At 43.9% G+C, this 17,528-nt stretch overlaps 1 protein-coding gene across 3 annotated transcripts in view; it reads left to right on the top strand.

Annotated features, from left to right (window-relative positions):
• Positions 1-8,031: 8,031 nt before the first annotated feature.
• Positions 8,032-17,528, top strand: part of SPECC1 (sperm antigen with calponin homology and coiled-coil domains 1) — a 138,599-nt gene continuing 129,102 nt past the window's right edge. For all 3 annotated transcript variants that reach the window (XM_024218510.1, XM_024218509.1, XM_024218511.1), the window contains exon 1: positions 8,032-8,103. The gene's annotated coding sequence lies outside the window, so the exon portion shown is untranslated. The remainder of the gene's footprint in view (positions 8,104-17,528) is intronic.

Below are 17,528 nucleotides of genomic sequence, written 5' to 3'. Positions count from 1 at the left end.
AGAGGCACCCTGCACCAGCCCATTGAATTCAGTATATTCTATTTAAAAGAAGCCTCAGACACACATTCTGGCCAATCCTAAATTCCTTGTCCTGCTCTGAGAGTTGGTGGCATGCAGTAAAAATGTGGTGGTTGTGGGAAAGCACCTCACAATGTCAAATGACCATCTGTCTTGGTTCCTATTATGTTAGCTCTGGTGGAACCGTGCACCCAATCTCATGCCATCTTTTTCAGCACTTCAATCAAGGAGGAGCAGCCGGGGAATGCACCTGCTGGGCTGCCTGAATAGTCCAGTTACAGCCAGGTACAGGGCACTTACTATGCTGCTTGAACATGGTCACTCTCCATGGACTGTTAATGGGATGATGGCCTCAAAACATATACAATGGAAAAGTAGCAGTGAAAGTGTTCAGATAAAAAATGGAGACCTCAAGCCTCTAGTTCACTCTCCACTTGCTATGTTGGGCATTAGTTATTATTAATTTTCCTAGGAATACAACGGCACTTTCTCCACCACTCCTGACTTGTCCAAGAGAGCCCTGAGGGTGCACAGACCCCCACTGGGGAGCACTAAGTCATAGCTGGACAGTCATTTCACTTGTAAACGTCTTGCCCTTTTGAATGGAAGGGAAAACCACAGTAAAGCTACCCTTACTCTAGTGAGGGGCTTTTTCTACCCCTCACTTATATCGCACTCACATTACTGAAGCATGTCCCCACCTTCAGCTTTTCTGACCCATATTTTTGTCAGCAATATATCCATTGCTGCTGAGAGAACCTTGTATCAATTCGCACAGTTTAAAAACAGGAGGAAAGTTTCATTTCATTGTCTAAGCCTTTGTTTGCTTTGTAATTATGATGCTGGTTTTGGCACAATATATTTATATATTGTGGTTTCTCATGCTGTAATTTCCATAGCGATCAAAGATTTAGGAACCAGCCATGTTAGTCCTCTGTCAGATTCTTGAGTACATAGGCCACTGCCTGCACTTTTCTTTTGGGCAGAAGTAAGTGCAGATCAGTTTCTACTCCCTAGACTCTAGGGCACAGGCAGTGACATTGGCACATTCCAGTTTCCCCCCATATCATTCCAATTGCATAAGTTTGCATCTGGAATTCCTGCGGTTTCAGAAAATTCCAGCAAATGTGCCTTAGCCCTTCTATGAGCCTTTCCGTAGTCCCTTTTCTCTATCCGCTACAGCAAGGTGTAAGTGATAGTGATTGATGGTGCAGCAAGAGAGTGGAATGCTGCCAACAGGGCACCATCTGGAAACTGTTTTAATACCAATTTACACCAAGTAGAAACCAGTTTCAGGGTAAAGTCTTCTGGCTGTCCTCTCTGCAGCAGACGCTGAAAGCACATAAACTGCTGACTGTGGGGTAAGTTACTCTTCTGCTGAAACTGTAAAGGAACATACATTAAAGGGGTTTGTAAACACCTTGGTTCAAAGTAGTGCTTGCAACATGTTGTAGTTGCAATTAGGGCTGTCAAGCGATTAAAAATATTAATCACGTGATTAATTGCATTGTTAATAATAGAATACCATTTATTTAACTATTTTTGGATGTTTTCTACATTTTCAAATATATTGATTTCAATTACAACACAGAATACAAAGTGTACAGTGCTCACTTTCTATTTATTTTTAATACAAATATTTGCACTGTAAAAAACAAAAGAAATAGTATATTTCAACTCACCTAAACAAGTACTGTAGTGCAATCTTTTTATCATGAAAGTTGAATTTACAAATGTCGAATTATTTTTGTTTACATAATTGCATTCAAAAATAAAACAATGTAAAACTTTAGAGCCTAGAAGTCCACTCAGTCCTACTTCAGCCAATCGCGTAGACAAACAAGTTTGGTTACATTTGCAGGAGATAATGGTGCCCACTTCTTGTTCACAATGTCACCTGAAAATGAGAACAGGTGTTCTCATGGCACTGTTGTAATCAGCATTGCAAGATATTTATATGCCAGATGTGCTAAAGATTCATATGTCCCTTCATGCTTCAACCACCATTCCAGGGGATATGCATCCATGCTGATGACGGGTTCTGCTTGATAACAATCCAGAGCGGACTGATGCATGTTCATTTTCATCATCTGAGTCCGATGCCATCAGCAGGAAGTTGATTGATTTTATTTTATTTGGTGGTTCGGGTTCTGTAGTTTCCTCATCAGAGTGTTGCTCTTTTAAGACTTTTGAAAGCATGCTCCACACTTCGTCCCTCTCTGATTTTGGACAACACTTCAGATTCTTAAACTTTTGGGTTGAGTGCTGTAGCTATTTTTAGAAATCTCACTATTGGTACCTTCTTTGCGTTTTGTCAAATCTGCAGTGACAGTGTTCGTAAATCAAACAACGTGTGCTGGGTCATCATGCTATACCATGAAATATATGGCAGAATGCGGGTAAAACAGAGCAGGGGACATACTGTTCCCCCCCCAAGGAATTCAGTCACAAATTTAATGCACTACTTTTTTAAATGAACATCATCAGCATGGATGCATGTCCTCCGGAATGGTGGCTGAAGCATGAAGGGGCATATGAATGTTTAGCACATAATTACCTTGCAACGCTGGCTACAAAAGTGCCATGCGAACGCCTATTCTCACTTTCAGGTGACATTGTAAATAAGAAGCAGGCAGCAGTATCTGTTTTTCTTAGCGATTGGCTGAACAAGAAGTAGGACTGTGTGGACTTGTAGGCTCTACGTTTTACATTGTTTTGTTTTTGAGTGCAGTTATGTAACAAAAAATCTACATTTGTAAGTTACACTTTCAAGATAAAGAGATTGCACTACAGTACATGTATAAGGTGACTAGAAAAATACTATTTCTTTTATCATTTTTACAGTGTAGATATTTGTAATCAAAAATAATATAAAGTGAGCACTGTACACTTTGTATTCTGTGTTTTAATAGAAATCAATATATTTGAAAATGTAGAACATCCACAATATTGAATAAATTTCAATTGGTATTCTATTGTTTAACAGTGCAATTAATGACAATTTTTTTTAATCCCAGTTAATTTATTTTGCATTAATCACGTGAGTTAACTGCGATTTAATTGACGGCCCTAGTTGCAATGTTGTTGCTATTAACATTTCAAACAGCTTTTGGGAGTCAGAGCTGGTCTGGTAACTGAAGCGTTTTCATATGCTATGTTGTTTAATATGTGCAGTAAGGAATTATTTCCGCCCCCCAACAGTACACAAGTCTGACATTGCATTGGGAAGTCCTGGTGAATTAACAGTTGAATCACCTATACTACAAGATGGAGTTGCATCCTATGTGTATTTGTGAAAGGTGGTGTTCCCACCCTGCTTGAAAATGATCAACACTTCACTTGCTGTGTAGGTTCAAAACTTCCCCCTTCCTGACATCTGGCTCTGTTAACAAGGTAATGCAACAAATTCCATCCAAGCCTTTTCCTTTGGTGTGGCCATTCTTAGCACAGTTCAGCTCAGCCCCAGGCCCTAGATACATCTCTCCGGAGGGGATATTCCCAGCTTTTTTGGGTGGGTTAATGACCTGCACCTGCCACAATGAGTCAGTAGGGCTTAATTAGTATCTCCCTCCAGGGTTCCAACACCTGCTCACAGGGTGGGTCAGCAGAAGAACCTAACTACCCTGTTACAGAGCAGAAAGGCTTTTTACCTGCCAGGACTTGAATGACTGGTTCTGTGTTTTCCCCTGCTACAGCTGGTGTCAGTAATGATACCCAATGTAGGACAGGGAGCTGTGTTCCTTAGGTGCCACCAATAGTAGCTAAGCAAGTGCAGAGCCACGTGAGCTGGGGTGCAGTGCAGAGGTGGGCAAACCATCTGGGTAAAACATGTGCGAAGATATAATCTTCAGAGATTTTTTTTTTTTTTAAGTGCTTCTTTACTGGTGGGGTTTTTCCTTCTCCAAATAGTCCCTTACTCATTTGAATCTTAAATGGTTCTCTGTTCTTGTAAGTAGATGCATTTGTTACCCGTTAATGTTCTGCTTGGGAATCAGAGAGGGGTGCTGAAAACTACTGGAGTCTCTTACAGATCCTTATACTTTTGAAAATAAATTCATTCTCTTAGTTCACATGTCCTGGTTTTTCTCTGTTCTTTGATGTTTCAGTATTGTTCTTTTCTAAAATCTTAACAATGCAGAACAAAGGAAACTGGCTGGTTATCTGCCTCCAATAGTCTTTCCTGTCACTCCTATGTGAGATTTCTAACAATCCTGCCCTCTTCTAGAAGAGAGTGTTCTCTCCAGCAGTTGTAGGTGAAAGCTACTGGCTGTGGCATAGGCTGAGCTCATTGGGTGTCTGGGTGGGAACCTAGACCTGTGTAACATTCCCCTAAACACAGGAAATTCTTGAGTTCTTCAAGTATGCACACACAGGCATCTCGCACTGGTTGTGCCCTTACAGGCAACAGCCCTTGGAGTTCACTCTTTACATCCACTCTTTTGATTAGCATCATCCTGTTAACCAAGCAGCAGGGTGTTTTCAGCAAAATGGAAGCTGATTGTTGCCCCATGATTCATTCTGCACATGGGCTGCTAGTGCCTTGAACTTCCTTCCTGTCATCAGCAATGAAACTGAGAAAAGAAAAATAAAGAGGAGTTGGTATCGGATCTGCGCAGCGAGGAAAAGGGCAGGGTGAACATAGCCCCAAAGCCACAGCCCAACTCCAACTAATACCCACTCTGCCTGCTGACTTTCCCTTGTAATTACCTCTAGGTTTTATATCTGCAGACAATAATGTTCCATGCTTCACAACTGAATTAGAGACTCCCTTGAAAACCACATTGATGTTGACGTCATAGCCTTGTTTATGGAATGTCTCTCTGTAACTAGGGCTTTTGCACATACAAGTGCAGTTTGTAAAAGCCTATCTTTTGGTTCAAGTTGTGCATTTGCCCTCTTCTGTTCCCTGTATAAGCCTCTTTTCCACATCCCTATTTATGTACACCTGCCTCACAACTCGAATCCAGCCTTTGATCCTTTCCCTCACACTGTGCCTTAAGCAAGATTGTGGTTGAAAAAGAGCATACCCAGTGCATGCCTCAGCATACAATGTTTAATTTCCTGGGGCACTGTATTGTTATGTATCAGAGGGGTAGCCGTGTTAGTCTGAATCTGTAAAAAGCAACAGAGGGTCCTGTGGCACCTTTGTTAGTCTCAAAGGTGCCACAGGACCCTCTGTTGTATTGTTATGGTGCACTGACTGGCAGGGTTTGTTCATCATAATGCTGTTCATAACACACTGCTATAATTCTGCTCCTGCTGTGTAAGTAATCAGATTGTGCCCAGTGGCGTGTGTGTTCTAAAGTGGGTGGGAGACAATAGATGCGTGTGTGTATGCGCATGCGCAATTTGCTAGCTCTGCCTCTGTCTGCAGTTGTGAATCTTGCCGATTCTTTGTTTTAATTTTAAATTACTTTCATATCCTCACTTCACGCCCCTGCTACTAGGTGAAAGGAAGGACGGTTAATGCTCTGGCCTGGGACTAAGGAGATCTGGCTTCGTACCCTAATCCTGCCACAAACTTCCAGTGTGACTAAGTGCAAGTCATTTAATCTATCTGTGCCTTGGCTCCTCAGTTGGCAAATGGAGATGATATTTTCCTCCCTTGCGAGGATAAATTCTTTAGTGTATGTCAGGTGCTCAGATAAATATAGCAATGAATGCCATAGAAAAGGCTACTAATAAATAAATACTGTAGATTTGTTGGGTTTGGGGGGATTGTGTGGCACAGTTACTCTGTTATATCCAATGTACCAAAACTCTAGTGAGCAAGTGTTGTGGCTTTTTCCTACTCATGCTGAGCATTTTCAGCGTTGGGTTTTGGTCAAGTGATATCCGACACAGCCAAAAATATCTTTGAGGACAACTATAGCAGTTCTTTTCCCGTGTGTGTGTGTGTGTGTGTGTGTGTGTCTGGCTGAGGGACAGGAAATTCTATTGAGCTGATAGTCCGGGGCTGGTTTCCCACTGAGCCCCATATGAACTCACCAGCAATGACAAAGAGACAATAATGTGCTTCAGTCCAAAAAATGTGTGTCTGTATTTTCAAACTGGGAACTTTTTAGGTGGTACACGTTGGCCTGGTGTCTCTGGCACTTACTATTGGTTTTGATTCTGCCATTTTGCAGTTTGCCCTTTCTGGTTCTGAAAACCGCCCAAAGTCAACATGGAGCCGAGATTTGAGTGCTGTCCCTATGTATTGCAAACCTGAGTGATTGTCCATACATTTATCACCAAAAATAATATGATTTGCCTCCCAGGAGGAGGAGCAGCGTTCATTTATATGAGACTATCTGCTAGTAATTTGTTAATATGAATGCCAGAGGGTACTGCCTTCTGATTATAGCCTGTGACTGGGAGAGGTCTCAGAAGCCTCATAGCACATAAAAAAGTAAGGATGGAAAAGCTCTATTATCTGTGGTCACCTAGTCTGTCCCCAGATAGTCCGGGGATTGACAAACCAGATTGAATACAGTAAATAAACAATGACATTCTATCTTCCTTAGTCTGCAGCTTTGAGACCTGGACATGGCCTCCCCTGCTTCCAGGATCCAAGGCCCACAGCTTGAGACCAACTGCTCTATGGTGAAAGCAATTGGACCAACAATGACCTAGAAATAGCCTTTGGATGAAGAGTTTACACGTGGCACATCATTGGCTTCCTTTGGGGCTGTGTCAGGACATCTTGGCCCCTAGAATGAGGGTTTCGGGAGGTGCTCAGTGAGGGCAGAGCTATGCATAGACCGCCACTACATTTAGGATCTGATTGTAAACAGCTGGCTAAAATAAACCCTCCCTAGCTTTCTTTTCTAAGGAGACTGCTGTTGTATCCCTGTCACTTATATTCCGGGTTCACATTACAGTGGAAAAAAACCACACCTAATTCTAGAGATGGATCCAAACTAATATCCTAGGTCTGTATGGCCTAGGATGCAGATCCAAAGAAGAATTTTGCAAATAGCGCTGCCTCTATAATGGGCCAAACCAACACCCTAGCTCTGAACATCCCCAAACTTGGAAGTGTTTGAAATCCTGATTTGGTTCTAATTTCTCTCCTCCCCACCCAGGGGACTCTATCTCTACCTGATTCCTGTCTGTAAAGATCCCTTGCCCCTTCTCTCTGCACACACAGAGGGTTGAAGGGTGAGGGGAGTCCCCCAGGCATTTCTCAGCCCCATGCCCCTTATTCACTTTCTTCTAGCCTAGGAGCTGATGGGTACTTCTGCCTGGTGAGCCACAGACAGGTCACTGAAATCTGATGGGGCTAGGCACTCTTTCCATTCGCCTGTGCTATCTGCACAGGGCTCTCAGCTCTTGACAATATGGGGAGCTCTGGAGCTGGATTCCTATCTCTTCTCTCCTTCCCCCCCCCCCCCCCATGTTAGATCATGACTGAATCTCTGTTTTAGTGTAAAAACCCCACTCTGCACCTTTTCAAGGCAGTGGTAGAGGTGAGGGAAATGCCTCCTGAGTGGGGCTACTGGCGGGGAGATGCTTAATATGGAATATAAGGGCTTGTGGGTGCAGCTTCTGTAATTTTCCTCCAAAGACCACCCCCCCACACGCACACAGAAAATATCTCCTTTTGGTGCCCGCCTCGTTATCTTTTCTGCAATATATATGCTGCATATTTCATTTGATCAGATTATGCAGACTAGACTGGGGCTTATCATACCATCTACCAATGTACACTTCTATTCTGAGGGCTGAAGGAATAAGGAACCCTTCACTGCTTTCTGAAGGGGATTGCTGCCCTGCACAGCTCTGAATTCAGGTATAAATGGCTTGCCTGCAGGAATTCCTCCTGGTATGATGGAAGTATAATATTTCTCTTTCCCGTGTGTGTGTGTGTGTGTGTGTGTGCGTGCATACATGCGTGTGTGCTGAATGCCAAAGCTCTGGTAAAGCCAGCTTGCTTCCGTATGTGAATCATTTCTCAAGCAGCTCTCTGTGTCTCGTTGCAATGTGGTTTTCCTCTCAGGGAAGCACTAAAGCCCTGAATTCTCAGTCTGGCTTGCACATGCTGTCAGAGGCTAGCAGGAGACAGTTTTCCTTTTAATACAAGGAGGAGAAAAAGCTTTTACTGTAAGTATTTAATCCTCTTTTTATTTGTAAGGTGGGAACTGGATTCTCTCTAGTGGGGGGTTAGTGGACAGAGACGCATTCTTGCAGCAAGCGGACTGCCTTGCTTAACAACACCTGGATGTAATGTCTGACTCTAATTAAAACAAGATTGGATGGAGCATTAGAAAATGCACTGTAAGGAACACTCCTGTGTTGGCGGGGAGCTGGGCTGGATGATCTATTAGATGTTAATGATAGAAAATGATCCTATGAGAACTGGCTACTATGTATTTTTCTGTTTAGCTGCATGGAGTTGAGCTAGTGATGGATGGGCTGAAGCTGTCACTCTGCCTGCCTCGGCTCTCTCTTGCTGTTGGTGTTCAGTGATGTGTTCCAACAGCAGGGTCGAACAGGAGCACAAATAGGTTTCCCCAACCCTGCTGCTGAGACTGTCCAGTCAAGAAGGGGCCAGGCTGCTGTGCAAGCAGCTTCAGAAAAAAATTGGCAGTTACCTCGTCTGCAAGGGGAATGAGTACAAATGTTGGGGAGCCTGGCCAGATCTGTGCTCTCCCTCCGTCAAAGAAGGGGGCTGCTGAGACTCTCGGGAGAAAGCACCAGTTTCAACTGTTTAGTAATTGGCCATAAAAATGTGATTTGAACTGAATCTTGATGGTAATAGCAATTGTAATAATAATATGCAGCATTTGTATAGACCATTACAGCTTTGCAGAGCTGTACATATGCTAATTAAGCTCTATGTTTGTAATGAATCATTACTGGCAAAACTGGACAGGAAATGGGGACTTCCCTTCATCAATACAATCTAATTCTCTCTCTAGATGTCACCCCTTAACATGGTTTGTTTGCGGACTACTGCCTCTACTCCCTACAAACTGGAAATTATTCTGTTGCCAATCTGGGTCTCAGCTGAGAAGGGGATATTTGATTGTTCTCCAGTGGTGTGATTCTGATGATTACTTAGTAAGAGAGACCTGTCCTGGGTCAGCTTCTATCCCAGGGGTAGGCAACCTATGGCATGCGTGCCGAAGGCGGCACACGAGCTGACTTTCAGTGGCACTCAAACTGCCCGGGTCCTGGCCACCGGTCCAGGGGGCTCTGCATTTTAATTTAATTTTAAATGAAGCTTCTTAAACCTTTTAAAATCCTTATTTACTTTACATACAACAATAGTTTAGTTATATATTATAGACTTATAGAAAGAGACTTTCTAAAAACGTTAAAATGTATCACTGGCACGCGAAACGTTAAATTAGAGTGAATAAATGAAGACTCGGCACACCACTTCCGAAAGGTTGCCGACCCCTGGTCTATCCCAACACCTGGACCCCACTGTGTGATTCTGTGGGTTTCACAGCTCCGTGGTGGTTGGCAGGCCATAGCTTGCAAACCACTGATTCTGCTGTTTTGAATCCATTCAGCTTTGTTCAGCTCTGTCCACATGCAGAATGAATAATTTGAAAATGCAGAAGTCTACTAGTTTCTCTTGCAGCTTTAGAGTTCACAATGGCTTCCTCTTTCCAATGAAACCTTTCTGCTAGAAGTTCACAACACTGACAACTAACAATTAAAAGTTCAAAAGGTCTCAGTTAATTAACAGGCTTCTGTGCACATTTGCAGAGCACAATCTCTCTGCCAGGCAACTTTCAGAAATTAATGATTGCTGTGCATTACTGTGAGGTGTGTGCGTAGAATAGAGATAGGCGGGTGGGCTGGGGATTGTGATCACCCATGCATTGTGCATGGGAGAAGTGGACTTGCTTTTTTATTTTTGTTTGGCTTTTCCATGGGGCTCCTCACCAAGGTACATGAGGATTTATCCTCTATCACAGTTTATCTTCCCAACACCACTTCTTCAGAGGACCAGTATTACTCCCATTTTATAGATGGGGAACAAAGGCACAGAAAGATCCTGTGCCTTGCCCAAGATAACACAGGAAGTCTGTGGCAGAGCTGGGAATAGAATTAAGATGTGAATCCCAATCCATTGTCTTTACTACAGAATCATCCATCCGTTTCCATGTCTCATGCATGTGGTGGGCAGATTGTCATGTATTTGTGTGCTATGTTTCTCTTCCAACCTAGAGAAGGTGTTCTATGGCAGTTCCTTCTGTCCCTTCTAAGTGCATCTACCTGTACTCAGCAGTAAGGTGTAATGACAGGGCATTACCAGGCAAAACTCCTGTAATTACTCTTCCTCTCTATAGTAATTACATAGCTGTGCCCTGTGTAAAATAGAACATCCTTCTCCTTACTGTGGCTTGATAAGACATGCAATGTTACCCCTCCATGTCTCATCCTCCTCTTGCTCCAGTCACGGGGGTGACAGAAGAGGAAGAATTAGTAGGGGAAGCAAAAGTGGATGGGAACCTGGGAGGCAGTGACCATGAGATGGTCGAGTTCAGGATCCTGACACAAGGAAGAAAGGAGAGCAGCAGAATACGGACCTTGGAGTTCAGAAAAGCAGACTTTGACTCCCTGAGGGAACTGATGGGCAGGATCCCCTGGGAGAATAACTTGAGGGGGGAAGGAGTCCAGGAGAGCTAGCTGTATTTTAAAGAATCTTTATTGAGGTTGTAGGAAAAAAACATCCCAATGTGTAGAAAGAACAGTAAATATGGCAGGCGACCAGTTTGGCTTAACAGTGAAATCCTTGCTGACCTTAAACACACAAAAGAAGCTTACAAGAAGTGGAAGATTGGACAAATGACCAGGGAGGAGTATAAAAATATTGCTCAGGCATGCAGGAGTGAAATCAGGAAGGCCAAATCACACTTGGAGTTGCAGCTAGCAAGAGATGTTAAGAGTAACAAGATGGGTTTCTTCAGGTATGTTAGCAACAAGAAGAAAGTCAAGGAAAGTGTGGGCCCCTTACTGAATGAGGGAGGCAACCTAGTAACAGAGGATGTGGAAAAAGCTAATGTACTCAATGATTTTTTTGCCTCTGTCTTCACGAACAAGGTCAGCTCCCAGACTGCTGCATTGGGCAGCACAGTATGGGGAGAAGGTGACCAGCCCTCTGTGGAGAAAGAAGTGGTTTGGGACTATTTAGAAAAACTGGACGAGCACAAGTCCATGGGGCCGGATGTGCTGCATCCGAGAGTGCTAAAGGAGTTGGCGGATGTGATTGCAGAGCCATTGGCCATTATCTTTGAAAACTCGTGGCGATCGGGGGAGGTCCCGGATGACTGGAAAAAGGCTAATGTAGTGCCCATCTTTTAAAAAAAGGAAGAAGGAGGATCCAGGGAACTACAGGCCAGTCAGCCTCACTTCAGTCCCTGGAAAAATCATGGAGCAGGTCCTCAAGGAATCAATTCTGAAGCACTTAGAGGAGAGGAAAGTGATCAGGAACAGTCAGCATGGATTCACCAAGGGCAAGTCATGCCTGACTAACCTAATTGCCTTCTATGAGGAGATAACTGACTCTGTGGATGAGGGGAAAGCAGTGGATATATTATTCCTTGACTTTAGCAAAGCTTTTGATACACTCTCCCACGGTATTCTTGCCAGCAAGTTAAAGAAGTATGGGCTGGATGAATGGACTATAAGGTGGATAGAAAGCTGGTTAGATCATCAGGCTCAATGGGTAGTGATCAATGGCTCCATGTCTATCTGGCAGCCGGTTTCAAGTGGAGTGCCCCAAGGGTTGGTCCTGGGGCCGGTTTTGTTCAATATCTTCATTAATGATCTGGAGGATGGCGTGGACTGCACTCTCAGCAAGTTTGCAGATGACACTAAACTGGGAGGAGTGGTAGATACGCTGGAGGGTAGGGATAGGATACAGAGGGACCTAGACAAATTAGAGGATTGGGCCAAAAGAAACCTGATGAGGTTCAACAAGCACAAGTGCAGAGTCCTGCACTTAGGACGGAAGAATCCCGTGCACTGTTACAGACTAGGAACCGAATGGCTAGGAAGCAGTTCTGCAGAAAAGGACCTAGGGGTTACAGTGGACGAGAAGCTGGATATGAGTCAACAGTGTGCCCTTGTTGCCAAGAAGGCTAACGGCATTTTGGGCTGTATAAGTAGGGGCATTGCCAGCAGATCGAGGGACGTGATCGTTCCCCTCTATTCGACATTGGTGAGGCCTCATCTGGAGTACTGTGTCCAGTTTTGGGCCCCACACTACAAGAAGGATGTGGAAAAATTGGAAAGAGTCCAGCGGAGGGCAACAAAAATGATTAGGGGGGCTGGAGCACATGACTTATGAGGAGAGGCTGAGGGAACTGGGATTGTTTAGTCTGCAGAAGAGAGGAATGAGGGGGGATTTGATAGCTGCTTTCAACTACCTGAAAGGAGGTTCCAAAGAGGATGGATCTAGACTGTTCTCAGTGGTACCTGATGACAGAACAAGGAGTAATGGTCTCAAGTTGCAGTGGGGGAGGACTAGGTTGGATATTAGGAAAAACTTTTTCACTAGGAGGGTGGTGAAGCACTGGGGAATGGGTTACCTAGGGAGGTGGTGGAATCTAGAGGTTTTTAAGGTCAGTCTTGACAAAGCCCTGTCTGGGATGATTTGGTTGGGAATTGGTCCTGCTTTGAGCAGGGGGTTGGACTAGATGACCTCCTGAAGTCCCTTCCATCCCTGATATTCTATGATTCTATGATTAACAAGAACCAGCTACCTTCAGATGGCTCTGATAGCCCTTGTTCTCAAAATGTACCTGCATTATACCACACCAGGGTTAAACCCATCTGCTCAGGCCAGGAAGGTGTCGGATAGCTCTGAGTGGCTTAACTTTTTTATGGCTAAAGACTGATTTGAAGTTCTTCTTGACGCAGCGCACAGTCAACTTGTGGAACTCCTTACCTGAGGAGGTTGTGAAGACTAGGACTATAACAGGGTTTAAAAGAGAACTGGATAAATTCATGGTGGTTAAGTCCATTAATGGCTATTAGCCAGGATGGATAAGGAATGGTGTCCCTAGCCTCTGTCTGTCAGAGGATGGAGATGGATGGCAGGAGAGAGATCACTTGATCATTGCCTGTTAGGTTCACTCCCTCTGGGGCACCTGGCATTGGCCACTGTCGGTAGACAGGATACTGGGCTGGATGGACCTTTGGTCTGACTCGGTACGACCGTTCTTATGTTCTTATGATTTTAAACTCCCCACAGCTAGGAAATTCAGAATCAAGGCTCAACCTTCATCTTTCTTTTGCCCTCCAGTGCCCTAAGTCTCAAAGTAATGGCTGATTATACACACCGTATAAGCTGGGACCCCTATCGCCTGGAAGCTATGAGCTGAGATGATGGATTCTCCTGGTTTCTCTGAAGTGAGATCACTCCCTGAATGTAGTTAATTTTGGTGTGGTTTGATTAAATTTAGCATTAACTGTGTAGCCTTTTATATATGCACACAGGTACAGCCACTGTGTTCCTCTAAGCACAAGCACATTCTCCCCCCTCCCTCTTTGCTTTGTTGCCTTTTTCACATGCAGCTGTCAGTAACATGATGAGCACAGAGTTGCCACATTCAAGTCTAAAACCCTGCCCTGGAGTAAGAAAAAGATCATATCCGTTCTTGCCCAATCAACCTTATTTAGACTACACCTATAACTTCTTAACCAATTAACTTAAATGTGGTGGCCTGTTTGCTGATGGCCAGCAGAAATCAATGCTCCAAGGAGCCCACCATCCAGCTAGTGGTGGTGGTTGTCCTCCTATAGGGTCAGCGCTAACCAAATCTCTGCTAGCGTGTGTGTTTTTTATCTCTACATCCCGAGTGATCAGGAAGCAGAGGGAAGTACCTGGGTCTCTGAGGTACCTAAGGCTAATTGGGTTCTGATCTAGGACAACTCCATGTGGTTTATCTGGTAAAATAGCAAAGCTATATTTTTCCTATGGCTTGTAAATGCCAGGAATGTGGACCGAACACAAGAAAAACAGAGCTGGATAAATCCTCTGTCCATTTGCACAAAACTAGGGTTTTGTTTAAACTTTCAGTTTCCTTTCTCATGTCTGGCTGGAAAATGGGATCCAGTTGAGAACAAGAAACCCATAAGCCCAAAACTCTTAGGAGACATTCTGTGGTGATGGGACTTCGGGACAAGGCCATGCAATTCTCTTTTGTTATTTGCCTGACTGTCTCTGGTAAAAATCACTGATTAGTCCTAGTCCAGGTCTACACTGAAAAGTTATGTCGACCTAGCTGTGTTGCTCAGGGGTGTGAAAAATTCATATTCCTGAGCAACATAGTTAAGCTGACCTAGGCCCTGGCATAGACAGTACTAGGTTGACACAGGTCAACAGAAGAATTCTTATCTCCCACCTGTCAGGGAGGTGGATTAACTACAGCAATGGGAGAACCCTTCCTGATGCTGTAGTGTCTACACTGAAATGCTACAGCAGTGCAACTGCAGCTGTGCCGCTGTAGCAATTTTAAGTGTAGACATACTCTTAGTCTTGAGAAAAGAGAAGGGATCTTATAACTAGGGTGACCAGATGTCCTGTTTTTAAAGGGACAGTCCTGTTTTTTGGGACTTTCTTATATAGGCGCCTATTACCCGCCACTCCCTGTCCTGTTTTTTTTCACAGTTGCTATCTGGTCACCCTACTTATAATAGTCTTCAAATATGTTAAGGACTGTTCTAAAAAGGACTATGATCAATAGTTCTCCATGTCCACTGAAGGTAGGACAAGAAGTAATGGGCCTAATCTGCAGCAAGGGAGATTTAGGTTAGATATTCGGAAAAGCTTTCTAACTATAAGCGTAGTTAAGCTCTGGAACAGGCTTCAAAGGGAGGTTGTGGAATTCCCATCATTGGAGGTTTTAAGGAACAGGTTGGACACACACTTGTCAGGGATGGTCTAGGTTTACTTGGTCCTGCCTCAGCACAAGGGGCTGCACTGGATGACTTCTTGAGGTCCCTTCCAGCCCTACAATCTATGATTCTATGATTGATGACCCACTGGTGACTGCAGGTAGAATGTTTTTTATTGTGTACAACACTGAATCCATCCAGAGATTGGAATTGCTGACCTGGGCTTTGGAAGTGGTAATGGGATGGTTTATTTGAGGCGGTGACCAGGTGCTCAGCAGTCATGGCTGATTAGACCTTTCTCTGCCCAGGCCACTCCTGATTATAACATACTGGTGGAGATTCCATGATGCCAGTAAATAAATACCCCCTTAAGGATAAATGATAGAAATTAGCCTAGGAAAAGAACAAGATCAGCCTTAAGCACAAGTAAGACAAGCAACTGCTGGAGACTCTGCAGTAGCCTCATAGCCTGTTTAGCTCCTCCCTGCAATGCAACCACCCACTCTCAGACAATTGGACCTTGTCTTTGGGGGGCTTCAGAGTAGTTGCGCAGTTCGAGAGTGGCTCCATGTGATACTGTGCGGGGAAAGGGAGAGTAATGGACTCTGTGGAGGGGCTCTTTACACTATGGAGCAAGGATGGCATGCATGAAGGGGATTCTCAGAGGACTCCATATGGTGGCCGCCTTGTTTGCTCATGGAGGTAGAGGGCTCTTTTGTGGCTTTCAGTAACCATAGAGATAAGCACAGTATAAAAACCTAATAGGTAGTGACTTCCATGAAGGAAAGAAGTCCTTGTACAACTCTATAGGGGATGTCACATGGTCTGATGGCTTAAGCACAGGACTAGACATTCTATTCCTGACTCTGCCACGGATTTGCTGCATGATCTTGGGCAAGTGCCTTAGCCTCTGTGCATCTTTGGTTGCAAAGTGCGTAGATTTATTATTATAGCACATTCTTCTGGACAGTTGAAAGTAAAATACCTAGCTTAGGGCGTCGAAAAAACCCCACAGTCGTCGTCCTTGCTATAACTTGTAGTCTGGGCATGAAAGTTTCCAAGTAATGTATTGTTTCTTGGTATCTCATTAACAAAGTCTGAGTATCCAGCATTAAGTGTTATGAGAAATGGAGTCTGCTGAGAATGTGTTGGCCCTCTAGGCCATTGGAACCAGCTGCTCAGTGGAGGGGTTAGGGCTTAAGGTTCATCCTCTGTCCCGGTGCCCAGCAAGAACACTAAGAGCATTAGTAATGAGCTGTCATTGCACTGGACACATCACCAGTGTTTTTAAATTCATTAAACCCTGATGTGAGCTAAGCTTCATACAAGCAAAAACACAGCCAGAGTTTCCACTTGGAAAGATGATAGATGAGGGTTGCCCAGAGACAGCCAAGAGGATGCTAGAAACAAGGCAGGATAATAGAAATTACAGAAAGGGGGTGGGGGGGGGAGATTATATGCTCAAATCTGTTCTTATGCAAGGACAGGCGACTGTCTCTGCAACAGAGGACGTAGCAGATGTACAGCTGATGCAGACTGAGCTGAAAGGGATTGGGGCTGTAGAGGGGCAGATAAAGATGAGGCTAGGAGAGTAACAGAAGGTTTTGGTTTTAATTACAAGCTCAGTCTGATTTTAAACAGCTTTATCTGTGCAGTCAACCTCCAGATCAGGAACTGCCATATTGGACGGTCAATTTCTCTGCTTTGTGACGCTGGCTTGATTCCTGGTATCAGTTAAGAAATTAAGATGAGTCATACGAAAGCATCTGTCAAGTCTACAAATTGTGGTTTCAAGTGGGTTGTTATGAAAGGCTGAAAAAATATTCTATCTTGACTCCATTGGTTATGCTGCTGCATAGCTTCCTACACTCCAGTAGGGCATCCTTGACAATTTACTGAGCTTGCTGGGTCTTTTTGTTCCAGTTGATGGCTAACCTGAGAATAACAGAGTTTGATTAGTATAGAGGGACAGCAATATAAACATGGCTCACATGTTACATGCCAAAACCTCCAACAATGTTCTTACCTTGATTTCAAGCCAATGTTCTGTGTTGATTCTGGACCAGCCTGACTCCTTGGTGAAATAAATAAACTACAGAAAAATGGGACTAAGGGTCTGATTTAAACTCCCAAAAGTCAGAGAACTCTTTCCTTCATGAGTCCCATCTGAAAGTCAGGTACTAGTGGCCTCACTGAAATGCTGAGCATTCGCAGTTCCCAGTGAAGCTGCCGCTGGTATATTACTCTGCAGCTCTAGTAATTAACTTTCAAAAGAGAGTGTTTTCGCAAAGGCACTTGAATGACCCTGGTTAAATTAACTGCCCTGTTGGCTAATTATTGGTGTATGAAGGCATGAGAATTGAGACCTGGATACCCATAAATCCAGGGTTTGGTGGGTAAAGCATAAATCCCTCGCATCAAAGTGACTTCTCCTTTAACCCTAAAAGCTCAGGTGTTCCTGTGTAATGTCTCTTCTTGAAGTGCGTAAAATGATTTTATTAACTGATAAGTGTAGCTACCAGATCTTGGATTAGACATTTAAACTGCACAAATGTGGACATATCCTTCATTGACCAATCAACTTTCTCTTTTGATCTAGCCCATTGTGTAACTGGCCATAATCCCCAGTGGAATATATTTTCTAGAGCCTTGTTCTACAGGACTGG

Source organism: Terrapene carolina, unplaced genomic scaffold (genome assembly GCF_002925995.2).
Source record: "Terrapene carolina triunguis isolate 2854851 unplaced genomic scaffold, T_m_triunguis-2.0 Scaffold231, whole genome shotgun sequence".
NCBI lineage: Eukaryota > Metazoa > Chordata > Testudines > Emydidae > Terrapene > Terrapene triunguis.
Note: the sequence above shows the minus strand (reverse complement) of the source record. Positions and strands in the feature narration are given on the sequence as shown.